Source organism: Rhincodon typus, chromosome 37 (genome assembly GCF_021869965.1).
Source record: "Rhincodon typus isolate 14 chromosome 37, sRhiTyp1.1, whole genome shotgun sequence".
NCBI lineage: Eukaryota > Metazoa > Chordata > Chondrichthyes > Orectolobiformes > Rhincodontidae > Rhincodon > Rhincodon typus.
In genome coordinates, this window is record NC_063368.1 from 6,658,448 (window position 1) to 6,672,943 (window position 14,496).

A 14,496-nucleotide genomic window follows, 5' to 3' on the forward strand; every position below is an offset into this window, starting at 1 on the left:
TAGGAGAGTCTAGGACCAGAGGGCATAGTCCCAAGATTAAGTGGTGTCAATTTAAGACTGAAATGAGGAAGAATTTCTGCTCACAAAGCAGTGTGAGTCTTTGGAACTCCTTGCCCCAGACAGCTGTGGGAGCAGAGTCTTTGTGTGTATTTAAGTATGTGAGAGGTCGATTCTTGTTCAGAAGGGGAATCAAGGGTTAATGGGAAAGGGCAGGAATGTGAAAACCAGGAGTGTCAGATGAGCCATGATCCTATCGAATGGCAGAACAGGGCTGAGGGGCCGGATGGTCTACTCCTGTTCCTTTGGTCTTATGGGCTATTTCCGTTGGGGCAGAGGAAATAGAGAGGAGGAGTAATTGAGATGCATAAAGTTATGAGGGCATAGACACAGTTGACAGGAAGGAACCTTTCCCCTTTTTCAAGGGATCAATGACCAGGGCACATAGATTTAAGGGAAGGGGCAGGAGGTTTTGAGGAGTTGCGTGGAAGTTTGAATTAGGTGATTATTTTGACGATCACAGCCTCAATGGGCTGAAGGGCCGTTTTTTTCTGTACTGTAGATGTCTCTGACTGTGAGATAAATGAGGGGTGTGTGGTGGCAGGTGTAGAGCACCAGGTAAGTGGGGAACTGCTTAGGGTAGCGTGGGAGATTTGACCAGACTTGGGGTGTCAGGCCAAGGGAGGAGAGCTTGGAGTCACGTCTGGGAGTCGGGGCATTCTGTTGCCCATGGAGGGTGGGGAGTGAGGGTATGGTTCTGGCAGGGAAGGGATTGGTTAGGGTCAGGTTCGGGATGGTATCTATTCCAGGTCTGATAGGGTCAGGTAGAAGTGTCATGTGGTATAGGCATAGGTTCTACCTGGGGGAGGAGATTCACATCAGGAGGTGTAGTTGGGGAAGCGGGTGCTGTTTGGTGTGACAGGTAAGTCAGGGGTCCAGTTCATTACTTATCCTGAAGTTGGAGAATATGTTTTTAATCATCTGACCTTTCCTGGGTAGCTATTAAAATTCAGTGAGATGGAACCCACTGAAGTCTCGGTGTTTCTGGAGCTTTGTCGGAGGTTTCCAGGCCCACGAACAGTGCCCAGTGGAAATCAATTCCCCAAGCCAAAACCCCAGAGCCAGCTGTGTCAGGAATTCCTCTCGGCCCTGCAGTGACTCTCCAGCTCACCCTTCTCTGACGTGTATATCTGACCATTGGAATATCTGAGCCATTGTGAATTCAACTGTAGTCAGACCACCCTGAGATAGCTCAGAGTTTCACACGCTGTCTGAAAAGAAACTGATCCGAAATCTTTCTTTAACATTCAGTTTATATAACATACCTTTCTAGCATGGCGTGAAAGATTTTTTTTGGCAAAGTTCATGATCAATAACAAATAGGAGAGAGACTGTTGTCCTGGGGAAGAGAGAGGGGAGGGGTCAAGGCCCCTGTTTACCTGAGGCTTATTGAACACTGAAGGCAGGCTGTGTAGGGGTGACCTGTGCCTGGCCACGTAAGGCGACTTGTACCTGAACACACTAAGCAGTCCATGCCTGCTTACAAAATGACACACATAAGCTAAGCAAAACTAAGCAGCCTGCTCACACAATGAAATACAATGGTACCTTTGAACAAAACTGCTAGAAGGTCAGTAAAAGAACACTGTATGTTCCCATCCAAGACAGTTCCGATAAAAGGATGTCTTAGGACAGATAAATGACCAAATCCAGCTTTATTAATGAAAGGATGATTGTCCCAGTACAGTAAATGAATAACGTCAGGTGCAAGAACATGTCCTCAAGCAGCTGTAATGATAACAGCTAAAGTTATTTTGTAGTAAATAGTTTCCTCTTTGAAGCTACCAGCAATGTTAAATAGGTTCTAGCTAAAAATGCTCTGATCATGGAAGTTGGTTTCAATACATAGCCAGGATATAATACAAGCCTTAAAAAAATTTAAGCTTGGATGTAAAGATTAACTAGCCTTAGGAGACGCCTTCTCTTATGCCCTGAACAAGATAGATTGATCACAATCCATAAATTACAAAATACTGATGTAGAAGTAGTTGTATAACATTACATTTATAATTAACTTTATAACAGAAGTTAACCTTATAGCATTTAGTTAAACCTAACTGACTTTTTATTTTTACATTATGCAATTGGGACAGTGGAAAATTAAAAGGAATAATTGAATGTGATAACAGACAGCACCAAAACACAATGGGTAATAGAATTCAAGCTGTCCTTATAGATAAACAAGCCTGAGAAAGACACGAAGGAGTATAGCCATTAAACTTTTGGAATGCGAGTGAATAGGATGCATAGGAAGATCCCAAGGCCTAGAGATTACAATGTCTAGTTAATACCATAAGATCATGGAAACCTGGGGCTGTCCATGGAAGTGCCCATCACTGATTAGATGTCCCACAGGATTGGGTGTTTGGATTAGGGGGAAGCACAGTGACTACATTGTATTTGATTACTGTAACACAAAATGTATAAAAATACTGTATTTCTTTGTAAAAGCAGAGGGTGTGCCATTGATCTATTTTCCGAAGCCAGATTTGGGGGAAGATCCTCTGGCCCTCTCCCTGCATAAACCGATTTCTGTTTAAAAAACATGTTCCACTTGCCTGAATCCTGCCTGCCTCCTGAGTCTTTGTCCCAGTTCGGGAAAAACGCTCGTGCAGGCAGTAATTATTCAAACCCAGCCTATGGAGATGTCTAGACCAGCAGGTGTGAGTGAATGCAACATTTTTGCTTGACTTTAATGGGATTGAGTCAAGTTGTGATTGAAAAAAAACTGAATATTTCTCTTTTCTCAGCCCTCACTGAGGATAGAATCAATACCCAGTGCTAACCCGTCATTGAACATGCAGTGGAAGAGGCCAGGCACAATGTGTCAAGGAACCCAAACATTGCAGAGAAAGCATGAGGCCAGAATGGATGACAGAATACAAGAAAGGAGAACTGGGATGATAGACACAGAGACATGCTCAGGTAGGCCTGGTATTCTGCTGAACAGCTTTAAAATATTGTTATAGATGTTTTTTTCAGGAGACAGAGTTTCCACTCAAAGTTATTGTAACAGTGTGATGGTTTCTTTCAGGCCCTTTCTACTTCCCTTGGTTGTTGGATAAGACCAATTGAAGGTTGAAAAACAAGTTAAAAAGAAAATGAAGTCAACATGGCAGATACTGTGCACAAAAATATTTTTGTTACCAACTTTGCAAATGCATGGTGAGGAAACATACCTATGATTCTGTTGAGCGTAATCCTCAAGAAGGGAATACAAATATTTTACAGATAGTTCAGCCGTAACATGTGTTTCAATTAACGCGAATTGGCTATAACGCGATTGATGAATAGTGGACGCTGTTTGGATAACGCGAACTTTCTGCTGTACAGTGTAGTGATTTTCTATAGCGATTTCCCTATAACACGACCTTTTATAGGGCGATTTTCTATAGCGCGAGGTCATGCAAGAACGCAGCTATCGTGTTATAGGAGAACTACCTGTACAAGAAATGTAATCAATAATTAATGGAACAGATAACAATGTCACAGACCTTTACAATTTGTCTGTAAAATAAGTGACAACCTTTCTTACTCTGGCCTCAATACTTCACCAGCAGCTGTTTGTTTTTATTTTAAAAATATACTTTATTCATAAAAAAATCTCTGCATATATACATTGTCACAAAAGCAATTCGGTTCTGTACAGTTGCATGCCAAGTAAATAAACACATCATTGGACTTTGACTCTAACCAAAAAACCAAAGATCTCTACTACACATGCAATACTAATATTTACATATATTTGAAACATTAGGAGGGCCCAATAACTGAATGAACCAACATTTACCTTCAGCAGGAATACGCTCAGCCTTTTCTGAGTTTTGTTGAGCTGTATCTTATGTATTTTTCAGATTGTTTTCTGACTATATGCACGGTGTGTGCTGATAGTTTAGTGTCAGTAGCACAATTAGTGTTTGAGCCCTGATTTACACATGTAAGGAGCTCTATTGCAGTTGGAATTCTTGGAAAAGAAGCCCAGCAGGAGTCCTGAATCACTTCAACAGTGAGCCAACAACCACCGTGTTGTTCAGTTTTCAGCAAACACAGAGAATTAAGATAACAAGCTGTAGAGTTGGATGAACACAGCAGGCCAAGCAGCATCAGAGGAGCAGGAAAGCTGATGTTTTGGGCCTAGACCCTTCTTCAAGACCCTTCTGATTACTGATTAGATTACTGTACACAATTCCGGTTGTTCTTTTATCGGAAGGATGTTATTAAACTTGAGAGGGTACAGAAACGATTTATGATTGCTGTGCTTGGAGGATTTGTGTTGAGGCTGAATAGGCTGGGGCCTTTTTCCCTGGAGCGTCGGAGCCTGATGGGTGACCTTATTGAGGTTTATAAAATCATGAGAGGCATGGATAGGGTGAATAGCCAAGGACTTTTTCTCAGGGCAGGGGAGCCCAAAACTAGAGGGCATAGGTTTAAGGTGAGAGGGGAAAGATTTAAAAGGGACCCGAGAGGCAACCTATTCACGCAGAGGGTGGTGCATGTATGGAACGAGCTGCCAGAGGAAGTGGTGGAAGGTGGTACAATTACAACATTTAAAAGGCATCTGGATGGGTATATGAATAGGAAGTGTTTAGAGGGATATGGGACTAGGTCAGATTGCTATGTCTGGTCAGCACAGACGACTTGGTCTGTTTCTGTGCTGTATGTTTCCTGTTAAGTAGAAAAAATCTTTTTTTTGCATTTTAGTGAAAAGGGAGGTAAAAATTAAAATGAAAAGTGTCATTGGCTATTATGTCAAAATGTTACACAGATGAAGGAATGTGGCCCATAACCCTATTATCAAATAGAAAATATTGGCATCATCCGAGGAAACGATTCTCTCTGATACCACTTCACAGATTCAAACACAATATGTCAAAAAATACCTTATATGGGGTAACACAGTATGGAGCTGGAAGAACACAGCAGGCCAGGCAGCATCAGAGGAGCAGGAAAGTTGAAGTTTTGGGTCAGGACTCTTCTTCAGAAATGGGCATTTCTGAAGAAGAGTCCTGACCCAAAACTTCAACTTTCCTGCTCCTCTGATGCTGCCTGGCGTGCTGTGTCCTTTCAGCTCCATACTGTGTTATCTCTGACTCCAGCATCTGCAGTTCTTGCTGTCTCTGACCTTATACGGGGTTTCCCTTTCTGAGTGCAAGCAAAAAGGGAGGATCACTATACGCCACTTTGAGTACAGAATTCCATACCTAGTTGATTCAAGGTCTGAGATCCATTACAAATAGATTTACTTCAGTTAAGATTTCCAGATAATCACTGTTATGGGTTTCGGAATATAGATATGGAAATAACCTAAAAAAAACCCAATAAGCTTTAAAGAGATTCTATTCAAAATCCTGTGAAGAAGAGAGCTTTAGACAGTAAGAGAGGGCCCACACTCTGCTAGCTGAGAGGATTGAATTAGAGGCACAGAAGTCAATGCTGCATTATTGGAATGTGGTTAAGTACAGCATACATTTGTGAAAGCCTTAGGGAGAGAGATAAGGGAGTATGGTAAACATCATGACACCATGGAAGATGGAGGGTTGTCCATTAGGCTACCCATCATTGACCATATAGTTACATGATTAATTTGATTGGGTGCGTATATCATTAATTCATAATATAATTGATCTGTAAGGACATGTGTATTGAGGAAAAGCTGCTTTCCTCTCTCCTCTTTTCACTCTGTGTGTTATTTAGCTCAATTGACTAGATATCTAGTCTGCAATGACAACTAATACATAGAACAGAACAGTACAGCACAGGACCGATGGCCCATTATATTGTGCCGAACCTGATGGCAAATTAAACCAATCCTTTCTGCCTGATCTTAGCCCATATCCTCCCATGTCTTGCATATTCATGTGTTTATCTAAAAGTCCTGAAACGCCCCTTTTGTATCTGCCTCCAGCACCACACCCTGGCAGTGCATTGCACACTCCTATCACTTTCTGTGTAAAAAACCTGCCCCTTACATCTCCTTTGAACTTTCTCCCTCTCACCTAAAATGCATGCCCCCACTCCCCCCCACCCCTCCCCCCACCCCCACCCCACCCCCAATATTAGACATTTCAACTCTGGGAAAAAGATTCTGACTGTCAATCCCATCTATGCATCTCATGATTTTATAGACTTCAATCCAGTCTCTCCTCAGCCTCTGCCGCTCAGAGAAAACAACCAGGTTTGTCCAGCCTCTCCATAAGTTTGCCATCTAATCCAGGCAGCATCTGGTAGACCTCTTCTGCACCCTCTCCAAAGCCTCCTTATTCTTCCTGTATTGTGGCAACCAGAATTGAATGCAGTACTCTAAGTGTGGCCTAACCAAAGTCTTAAAAAGTTGCAATATGACATACTGAGAGATAGTATGAACTGCCGTGCTGGAGTCTGAGATAGCAAGGTGTAGAGCTGGAGGAACACAGCAGGCCAGGCAGCATCAGAGGAGCAGGAAGGCTGACGTTTCAGGTCTGGACCCTTCTTCTGAAGACCAGGCAGCTGTGTTCATCCAGCTCTACACTTTAATATGACATACTGACTGTTACATGACATATTAATATGTGGAGTAGCTCCTGATTGCTCTCTGAAATCGTCAAGCAAACTACTCAATTCAAGTGAATTGGGGAGGGAAACAAATTCCACCATCTTCGGTTGAAAGTGCATGTTCTAGGTGCAATTTACATCTATATTTCTTGTCAGTCATCACAGAGGATCAGCAAATCCTTTTGTGCAAGACTATAACACAAAGCCCACAGACAGCACAGACTCCCAGACGTTCCTGCTCTGTGACAGAGGTCTTGGGTAACAGCAAGCGGGAAAGTCTGGTATGCCGTTATATCCGGATGAGCTGACTAAGACACGGGAGTCCTTCAAGAAGGGTAAAGCTGCCAGAAGCAACTGCTTACTGGCCGAGTTTATTCATCTCAAAATCACTGCCTTAAAAGGGTTGTCGACTCAGAAACTCTTCATAATGAGACCATCAGATGTAGGAGCAGAAGTAGGCCATTTGGCCCATTGGGTCTGCACTGCCATTCAATGAGATCTGATAATCCTGAAATCCAGTCTCCTGCCATTTCGCTACAACCTGTGATTCCCATACTGAGTAAAATATCTGTGTCTCAGCCTTGAATATACTTAACAACCATTGAATAGACTTAGAACCACCTGCAGTTAAGAATTCCCCAGATTTACTACTCTCTGAGAGAAAAGATTTGCTCCTCATCTCTGTCATAAATGTGGGGACCCTTTTTCTGAGATAATGTCCTCTAGTCCCAGAATCCCACAAGGGGGAAACAACATTTCACATCTACATTTCCACGGTGTTCATTTCCCCAAACTCCAGTGAGTTCAGACCCAACCTACTGAACCCTTCCTCTGAAGGCAGTTCCTGCTCAATATCTGGTATCAACTTTCTCTTGACTGCCTTCATGCCAATGTATCTTTCCTGAGATAAGGTACAGAAACCTGTTTACAGTGTTCCAGTCGTGATCTGACTAGGGCATTGTATATTTTTACATGTTTGGTGTCATCCTCACCAGCTGCCTTCCAATTTTTTTTTGTGTCAATGAGTCTCAGGACCTGAAAGGTCCAAAATGTTTGCCGCAGTCACAAAACAGGCCAGAAAGTTACATTTGAATAAAAACCGAAAGAACTGCGGATGCTGTAAATCAGGAACAAATCAGGAAATCAAGTTTTTGTTCCAGAAAGTTACATTTGATTGTCTACAGGATAATGCTGTTAGAGTTAGCACAGCATTTGGTTGGAAGGAGAAACTGTACTGGCTTCAATGCCTGGTATATTCAGGTCGGTGGCTTCCATTATCAAATGAAGAATTCTCATTGCAGACAGAGACTTTGAGTCAGCGCGAGAGGGAGGGCGGGCATTTCCTTATAAGGAGAATATGCAAATATAGAACACGAACCTGTTCCAATAAATTCCTGTTACCGTGGAGTCTTGTCAGAAAAAAAAAAGTTTGATGCGGAAGAACCATGTTGGACAAAGGTGAAGATAGGGTGAGAGCGTGATTTGTAAAAGTGGTAGTTCTGACCGTAAGGAGTAGTGGCTAACATTAGTTGGCGGCGTGGGAGCGTGTAAAGCATACTTACCTGGCAGGGAAGAAACAATGATCACGAAGGTTGTTCTTCCAGGACGAGGCTATCCCATTGCACTCCGGGTGTGCTGACGCCTGCGATATCCCCAAATGCGGGATACTCGACTGCAAAATTTATGGTAGTGGGGGACTGCGTTCGCGCTCTCCCCTGGTTTCTAAATGTAAAGACAGGGAAGTCTCTATCCGCTTTATTTAAAATGTGGCGAGTTTCTCTTTCTCCGTTTCCCAAAGTCTGATTTTTCCATTTGAGGTGATAGCAGGCGTAATTCCGCCTTCTCTGTACTCCCGAGTTCACTGCACTTCAAATCACGGGCTTTCTTTTCTTTGCCAATTAATCCTCAGCAATTCTTTCGCCAATTATTACACAAGTGCCAGGACTAGGGGCGCACTCCCGAGCTTCGGAAAGCAATGAAAGCTCACAATGTTCAATCTGGTTTGCTCGTGTGTCGCAAACCACCAAGCCAATTGTCTGGACGATCTCCACCCACACTCATTTAATAGAAGATATTAACGAGTACAGAAGGAATATTACTCCCCCAAACTCTCACCCGAGGCTGAGATACAGAATGGACACTATCTACATGACTGATGAAGAAAAAAAGCTAACGTCGCTACGGCAACTGAGTCCGACTAATTCAGCGTATCTCACAATTATACTCAAGACAAGAGAGTAACCGATCATCCATTACCGGCCACGATAAATCAGTTTGTTTTTCCACACAAGAAACATCTTCACAGAAAAATAATGAAAATTTGAACTAAAATCAAAATGCTGAAGAAACTCAGCATCTATGGCAGTCACCCGTGGAGCGAGAAGAAAGAATGAAATAGAGAGGTATTGTTATATATCGAAGGAATCTTACTCCACCAACGGAAGCACACAACAGCCACTCGTTGCAGTAACAATGTTGACAGATGAGTATGGTCCATCGCCGGTTTTCTTCTCTGACCACTGCCTCCTGGTGGCCGACTATCACCACTGGGAAACTGAATGTGGAACTGTTGACCTCAGAACATAATGAGGAGCTCAAAAGGGATTACACAGGTTGGAGAAACCCCTCTTTAAATCTCAAGTGGACTGGAGGGAAAAAGTCAAGGGGAACGTCAAGAGACCCTTCATCTTCAAAAGTGTTCAGAAGGCAAGAAACAGAAAGTGGTAAAATTGTCCAAATGCGAGATACCTATGCAGGACCTACTCCTGCTGTAGACAATGGGGACTGATGTCAAAGGGAGAATCTCTAGGATATAAAGAACCAGCAAGCCAAGGTATGGCAGAAACCGGTCTTATGGGAGAACCGTTCCCTTTCCATTGAGGGTAAAAACCTGGTCATCAGGTATGAGGCACTCTGTTGTTGTACATGGCCAAAGTCTGACCCATTCCCAGGACCTCCACCATTGCAGTCACCCAAGCCATCTTCCACTTCATCTGTAGGTCTGACATGAGATCCAGTCCAATAAACAATCCTCCACCGCCACCCTCTGATTCCTATCTTCATGCCAATTTTGTATCCAATTGGTTAGCTCCCATTGGATTACAAGTGATCTAACCTTGTTAGCCAGTTTACCATGCAGAGCCTTGTAGAATGCCTTGCTGAAGTCCATATAGACAGTATCTACTGCTGTCTTCATCAATCCTCTTTGTTACCTCATCAAAAAACTCAATCAAGTTAGTGAGACATGATTTCCCATGCACAAAGCAATGCTGACTATCCATAATCTGTCCTTGCCTTTCCAAATACAAGTAGATCCTGTCCCTCAGAATCCCCTCTAACAACTTACCCTCCAGTGATCTCAGGCTCACTGGTCTGTAGTACCCTGGCATTTCCTTATCACATTTCTTAAGTAATGGACCATATTAACCACTGTCCAGTCTTCTGGCACCTCACTCATGGCTGTCAATGATACAAATATCTCAGCAAGGAGCCCAGCAATCGCTTCCCTAGCTTCCCACAAACTTCTGGGATACACCTAATCAGGTCCTGGGGATTTATCCACCTTATGTGTTTTAAGACCTCCAGCACCTCCTCTTATATAATATGGACACTTTTCAAGACATCACTGTTTATTACCCCAAATTCTCCAGCTTCCATGTCCTTCTCCACAGTAAATATTGATGCAAAATATTTGTTTAGTATCTCCCCCGTCTCCTGTTGACAGTTCATTGATCTTTAAGGGGCCCTATTCTTTCCCTAGCTATTCTTTTGGCCTTAATGCATTTATAGAATCTCTTTGGACTCTCCTTAATTCTATTTGCCAAAGCAATCTCATATCCTCGGTTTTGCCCTCCTGATTTGCCTCTTAAGTATACTCCTATTGCCCTTATACTCCTCTAAGGATTCACTCGATCCCTACTGCCTATATCGGACATACTATTTGTCACTGAAATATGGGACTTCCTTCTCTGGCTGACTTCTGTATGCAATTTACTCACAATTTATTCTGCATACACAAAGAAGCCTATACGACAGACTCACTTAACACAACTGCCAATACAGGGCAGAAGGACAAGGGGAGCACCTTTTAATGCACCAAGAAGGCTAATACCAAATATCCCTTACACAGTTGTTGGAAGAAGGTGGAAGGGGAGTGCAGGAGCTATGGGGTTGAAATGAAAAGTGCAGCTAGATTGTCTGTCAGGAAGAATGTGTCATGAATTTCCAAGTTATGAGCATCAGAGACTGAGATAGAAGGATGATTTCCACCCAAAATTAATTAAGGTCCTCACATACCATACCAGATATTAACAAATACAGAAGGATCTCCACTCCCCAGACTGTCAGAATCAGGACTCATTTGTGACTGATCAATACAAAGCAAGTGTCATTCACTACAGTAACAGAGTTGGACAGATGCTCAGGGTATCCCACAATCACATTCATGATCGGACAGCAGGAGATAGCCCAGAATTGACCATTATAAACCAGTTCTTTACATTGCAAAAAGATCATGGAGCATCTTCACACTTGAAAGCAAAATACTGCAGATTCTTGAAATCTGAAACAGAAACCGAAAATGCTATAGATACTCAGCAGCTTTGGGAGCAACTGTGGAGAGAGAACTGGAGATATTCAAAGAAATCTTATAGGGGTCTGGGCTATAGCGAGAAGTGTGGAAGAATCATACAATAAGTCTGGTGAGGCCTACCCCTTCGTCAGAAGCAACTAAATGCATCTTTTGTGCAACTGCTGGGCTTTGAGGTGAGATTCTCGTTAGGCAGTGGTAAATTACCTATTTAGGGGGATTTTTGCTTGGTAATGACCTTGTTAACCATACATCTCACTTTATTTATATGCAACTCCCTATCTTAGCAACCTGCCAAGCAAACTTAACACAGAATTCTTGACATGGAAATCGGAGCAACTAGTGACTGCAGTTCTCCCCCGACTGTGAAGTGCCTTTATGAAGGTCACCAGGCAATGGCCTGTCAGGGCATGGTCTACGGGCACCAGTCACACATGCCCCTCATCCAAGGACATTGGCATTAGATAACTCTTTGATCTGCCTGAAACCTATTGATCTTCCAGAGCAAGGAGCTGATCCCAACTGACTGTTGCAGACTGGCACATTCCAACGTCCAGGACCACATCTGAGGGATTCACTAATGCCTGGGACAGCTGCCACCAAGGCGCAGTGGGAAAAACCATGTCTGAGGTCTTTCTGCTAAAGGTAAACGGGTGTCTATTCAGTTGTTGGACCCTCCCAGTGTATCAAATATATGTAAATATTAGTATAGTATGCATAACAGAGGTCTTTGGATTTTTTTTGGACACAGTCAAAGTCCAATGTTTTGTTTGGAGACAGAAAGGAATGCTGATGCTGGAAGCTCAGGTCAATAAATGTGGAGCTGGAAAAGAGCAGCAGGTCAGACAGCATCCGAGGAGCAGGGAAGTCAATGTTTTAGGCCAAAATGTTGACTTGCCTGGTCCTCGGATGCTGTTTAACCTGCTATATTTTTCCAGCTCCACATTTACTGACTCCAATGTTTTGTATGTTTATTAATAATGCAACTGTACAGAACCAAACTGCATTTGTGACAATGTATATATACAAAGAGATTCTTTATGAATAAAGTATATTTTTGAAATTAAAAAAGAATCAGCACCAGATAATTGCCAGCCCTTCAGGATCCTTACGACAGCTCTCTGACCCACTTATAGGGTATTTATGAAATTGAGACCCGCATTTCAAGCTGCACTAAAAGCTAGCATTGAAAGATGTCATCAAGTGCACTAAGAGTGTAAGAATAGGCACCAAGCTCACGGATTGGAATGGCTGCAACTGAGGGTCGCTTGCTTGCTGACCTAGCACTCGCTCAGTCACTCTCACTCACTCACTCATCCAGTGTCTACCTGCATGCTCACGGCATACATGACTTGTCCTTCCTGGCCAGGCTTTGCCTCTTAGCATGTTGGCACTTCAACCAGAGCTAAAAGGCTATCAGCACTGCTGTATTGACATGATAATTTGTGCACTCAGAGAGAGAGAGCTTGTTAGTAATTATGCATCTGTCCAGGCTGGGGACATTTGTTGTTCAGCACATACCGAGGCATCAATCCAATACATACAGCATGCGCCAGCTACCTATATGGCAAACACACTGCACGTTTATTCAAATAATTGCTCATCTCTAGAAGTATCGGGGTGGAGAGTTAGTCCTCTGTCCAGTCACTGGGGAGGGAGCTGCTGCTGGTCTGAGCGTCCCAGTGCATCAGTCAAGGGCACAGAGCCAGGGACTTGAACATGGTCAATTGTGTGTTTGGACCAGTCACAGTCAGAAGGTACATCTGACTGCTGTTAGGAAGTGGGGAACTGCAGGAAATGCATTTAAACTGAAAGCAGGAGCATTTTCACTGCCGAGAAGCGCTTCCTATAAATGATCCGTCTGTCCATCTCTTCCCGGTTTACGTAGTATTTTTCCCTGCAATTCTGAAGAAGGGTCACTGGACCTGAAGCGTTAACCCTGATCTCTCTCCACAAATGCTGCCAGACTTGCTGCATTTCTCCAGCAATTTCTGCTTTTGTTTCAGATTTCCAGTATCCGCAGTTGTTTATATATCTCCCTGTCTGTTTGTTTTTTTCATGTCCTGATTGTCCAATGCTGGTTTCCTGAGTCTGGACCATTCATGTCCCATTGTCGGTGGCGTTTGTTTCCTTGTGCCATCCTGTAGCCAGTGGAAAACTCCCAACCAGTGTATTGCTGTGCCCAGGACTATGGGTTATTGAATACACAATTTATTATAATCTTCATAATATTATAATTTTTGCAGCAAACATTCCAGCACTTACCTCACTAATATATTAGTGTAGGACGCAGTGTTACCAGAGCAGAGTGGCGCAGCGGAAGCGTGCTGGGCCCATAACCCAGAGGTCGATGGATCGAAACCATCCTCTGCTATTTAGTTTATTGAACAATGTTCATTCTCGCTGACACTTCCGTACTTTTAACATATGTTGCTCTTTATTTGTATTAGCTTCCTTTTCCGACAATACCTTCAACTGCACCGCACCCTTCACAATGCTTTCTCATCGCCCACCACCACCAACACACTATTGCTGTAACCCCCCCCACCAACCAAAACACATTCCCCTGTCAACCCTCGCCTGCAGCACTGCCGCGCCGCCACCAGAGGGCCACATTGCTCACAGTAACACCAACACAAATGCTAAGCCACAAAGCCCACAGTGGAGAGACAATCCTGGTAACTTTAGAGTATACACTGCTGAAGAGCTACAGGAAAATAAACCACGCCATTTACTCATATTTGTTTTTTGCTAATATCAGAAAATAAAGCAATAATCATTTCAATAGGTAAACCTGAACCACAAATCAAATCAAATAATCTCATTTAATTGCCGACAGGGAAGAAATTACCAACGCATCATTTTGAATGAATGCATCAAACTAAAGGCTAAATTACATTTATTAGAATCAGTCAGGAGGTTTTTGGGGGAGGGGAAAGGCAGGCTTACAAGACAAGAGATATGGCCGTAATGCACTTGTACAGCAAAATCCGGGGTGGGACAGGAAGGGACAGAGAGTACAAACATTGAAAAACAGCAGTAAGACTGTAAAAATATAGAATTAATGACTCTGTTTGAATGCGGGTAGTCTTCGAACAAAATGAATATATTAAGGACACAAATGCAGGTTGGTGGGTATGATCTGATAACCGTTACAGAGACATGGTTACAAAGAGATCAGAGATAGTAGGAACTGCAGATGCTGGAGAATCCGAGACAACAAGGTGCAGTGCTGGATGAACACAGCAGGCCAAGCAGCATCATAGGAGCAGAGAGGCTGACGTTTCGGGCCTAGACCCTTCATCAGAAAAGCTTTTCTG

General features: G+C 43.1%; 2 non-coding genes across 2 annotated transcripts; both read left to right on the plus strand.

Moving 5' to 3' along the window:
* Positions 1 to 8,142: 8,142 nt before the first annotated feature.
* On the plus strand, positions 8,143 to 8,306 carry LOC125487208. Its single transcript, XR_007265729.1, has one exon. It is a non-coding gene; the product is annotated as a U1 spliceosomal RNA (small nuclear RNA).
* A 5,172-nt stretch (positions 8,307 to 13,478) lies between these two features.
* trnam-cau lies at positions 13,479 to 13,550 on the plus strand. The gene has a single exon. It is a non-coding gene; the product is annotated as a tRNA-Met (tRNA).
* The last annotated feature ends 946 nt before the right edge of the window (positions 13,551 to 14,496 follow it).